This window comes from Prionailurus viverrinus, chromosome B3 (assembly GCF_022837055.1).
Source record: "Prionailurus viverrinus isolate Anna chromosome B3, UM_Priviv_1.0, whole genome shotgun sequence".
NCBI classification, from domain to species: Eukaryota; Metazoa; Chordata; class Mammalia; order Carnivora; family Felidae; genus Prionailurus; species Prionailurus viverrinus.
In genome coordinates, this window is record NC_062566.1 from 92213285 (window position 1) to 92216817 (window position 3533).

Here is a 3533-nt window from a genome sequence, read left to right on the forward strand (position 1 = left end):
GTGCCCACCACAACCAATACTAACATTTTAAAATGATACTATATTTTGTGGCTAGAACACAGAAGTAAAAGAACACTTTTTCCATTTATCCACTTATCTATTTATTCCATTTACCCATAAACACATTTTTATTCACCCATCCTCTAGCTGGTAGACATTTAAGTTGCTTCTTTTTTTCCCTATTCTCTCTCCAGCAAATATTGATATAATGAACATTCGGTGAATAATTCCTTGTACAGGTGGTTTTAGGCTTCTCTAAAGTATATAATAGAACTGTAGAACCAAGGCTTAGATACATCTTCAAAACTACTATTCATTGCCTAGCTGATTATAAGGCAGTTGTACCAATTCTATGCATCCTTGGGGTGGAATTAAGGATCAGTATACAGAGTTGCTATAATATATTACATGAAATGTCAAGTTTCCAACAAAGTTTAGGTAACATAGAAAGAAATAGAAAAGTGTGACCCATTGACAGAAAATAAAAGGCAGTAGAAACTTCTTTTAAGGGGGCCCAGGTGATGGGCTTAGCAAGAAAGACTTCTAAGAAGTTATTTTAAGTAATTAAAGGCAACCATACCAAAAGAAAATAAAAGGAAATATGATGAAAATGTTCTGTCAAATAGAGAACATCAATAAACAGATCAAAATTATTAATTATTAAATAAAAATTATGAAATTAAAATTTTATATCCAAATGGTTTTAAAAAATGACTAAAGCTAACAACTATATATTTTATATAGCAGAAAGAAAAAAAATAAATTTGAAAATATATCAAGATATTATGCAATCTAAACAGAAAAATAAAAATAATGAAAAAGTAAACAATGCTTCAGAAAAATGTGGGATACCATCAAGCACAACATTGTACATATGCCAGAAGGAAAAGAGAATGATAAGGAGAAAAGAGAGAGAGAAAAGAATGAAAAAAATGTTGACTATGTAAAAATAAAAAGGAATATAGAAGACTGATATGAATACTTCTATCCTAACACATTGGAAATCCTAGATGAAATGGACAAATTTTTGAAAAGTCACAAACTATTAAAAATTATTCAAGAAGAAATAGAGATTCTAAATAGACTTATAACAGTTAAATACCTTTATTGATATTTTTAAAGACTTCCCACAAAGAAAAGAACAAGCCCAGATGACTTTACTAGTGAATGTTACCAAACATTTAAAAACCAAACTGTAACCTTAACAAGTTTCTCCAAAACCAAAAAACAGATGAAGAGGGAGTGCATTACTTACCTCAACACTTAGCTTGTCAGGGACAGTCATCAGGACCCAATGTCTGTATGCTCCTGTAACCTGCACCTGCTAACCCATAGCCATAATGTGTGAGCACATCTCCATCTCCATTGGCCAGGCTGGTGTCCAGATTGGCAGTGCCTGCTGGGAACTCTACTGCCTGGAATACAACATCCAGCCTGATAGCCAGATGCCAAGTGACAAGATCACTAGGGGAGGAGATGACTCCTTCAACACCTTCTTCAGTGAAACAGGTTCTGGCAAGCATGTGCCCAGGGCAATGTTTTTAAATTTGGAACCCATAGTCATTGGTACCTACCGCTAGCTCTTCCACCCTGAGAAGCTCAGCACAGGCAAGGAAGATGCTGCCAATAACTGTGGCCCAGGGCACTATACCATTGGCAAGGAGATCCTTGACTTGGTCTTGGACCGAATTTGAAAACTGGCTGACCAGTGCACAGGTCTTCAGGGTGACTCAATTTTCCACAGCTTTGGAGAAGAAACTGGTTCTGAGTTCACTTCCCTAATGATGGAACATCTCTCTGTTGATTATGGCAAGAAGTCTAAGCTTGAGTTCTCCATTTACCCAGTCCCCCAGATTTCCAGTTTTTGGTGAACCCCAAGCTCCATCCTCACTACCCACATCACCCTGGAGCACTCTGTGCCTTCATGGTAGACAATGAAGCCATCTATGACATCTGTTGTAAAAGTTTCAATATTGAATCCCCAACCTACACTAATCTTAGCTGCCTTACTAGCCAGGTTGTGTCTTCCATCATCGCTTCCCTCAGATTTGATGGAGCCCTGAATATTGGTCTGACAGAATTCCACATCAACCTGGTATCATATCCCTGCATCCACTTCCCCCTGGCCACATGTGCTCTTGTCATCTCTGCTGTGAAAACCTACCATGAACATCTTTCTGCAGCAGAGATCACTAATGCATGGTTTTAACCAACCAACCAGATGGTGAAATGTGACCCCCATCATGGTAAATATGTGGTTTTCTGCCTGTTGTACCATGACGATGTGGTTCTCAAAGATGTCGATGTTGCCATTGCCACCATGAAGACCAAGCACAACGTCCAGTTTGTGGACTGGTGCCCCATTGGCTTCAAAGCTGGCATTAATTACCAGCCGCCCACTGGTACCTAGTGGAGACTTAGCCACAGTATAGCAAACTGTGTGCATGCTGAGCAACACTATCGCCATTCCTGAAGCCTAGGCTTGCCTGGACCACAAGTTTGACTTGATGTATGTTCAGCATGCTTTTTTTCACTGGTATGTGGGTGAGGATGCAGAGGAAGGAGAGTTTTCTGAGGACTGGGAGGGCATGGCCTAAGAAATACTTTATAAGATTCCATAATCTTGAGAAGGATTATGAGGAGGTTGGTGTGGATTTTGTTTAAGGAGAGAGTGAAGAAGGAGAGAAATACTAATTACCATTCCTTTCAGCCCTGCAACTTATCACATTCAGAAATTTAGCTTCTGCATTAGTTGACAGGCATCAAAGCTCTCTAGTTAGATTGTCTTCACTTTTAACTGTGATCACATCTTACTTTTCCATGTGTACCTGTAAGATTTTTCCATTATGTTTTAAAGGCTTTAAGAAAGAAAAAAAAAAAAACAGATGAAGAGGGTCCATTTTCCAACTCAATCTATGAGTTCAATATTACTCTGATGTCAAAACATCATCCCCCCCCAAAAAAACCTAAAAATTAATGTTTCTTAAGAGTACATATGTGAAAAAATCCTCAGAGTACTATAAAACTAAATATAGCAAAAAACTAAAATCTAATATAAAAAAATTATAAACCATGATCCATCAGGAGTCAACCCATTAATCAAAGGTTGGCTTAATATCCAACTATAAATGAATGCAATACACATTTTAGTAAAGTAATGGCCTTATGAAGAGGTCCTATGATGCCCTGTAGTACAGCGTCCTCAGTTCACCAGAACCTGGGGCCTTAGGGGGTCTCTTCTGAGTGTGTTGCATATGTCCTACTATTGTGGTTGAGGCATGTTTGCCTTCGGTCCAATTGTCTCCAATGGTTCCCTTTGCCTGTTGCAGGCGGAGTTTGATTTCTGTGTTGCTCGTGGGTGAGTCTGGGGCCACCCTGAGCTTGAGTTGAATCACATCAGGCATTTGGCAGGGCTGCAGAAGCACTGAACTGGAGGCACTCTCCTCTTGTCATCTTTCATGAGAAGCCCTGAGAAGCTTTCATTGGTGGGTAAGCAGTTGTCTGCCGCAGCCCACTGCTGGGCTGTGTGAGAC

At 39.2% G+C, this 3533-nt stretch overlaps 1 pseudogene; it reads left to right on the plus strand.

The window, feature by feature from the left end:
* Window positions 1-1340: 1340 nt before the first annotated feature.
* Window positions 1341-2694, plus strand: LOC125168383 (tubulin alpha-1B chain-like; annotated as a pseudogene).
* The last annotated feature ends 839 nt before the right edge of the window (window positions 2695-3533 follow it).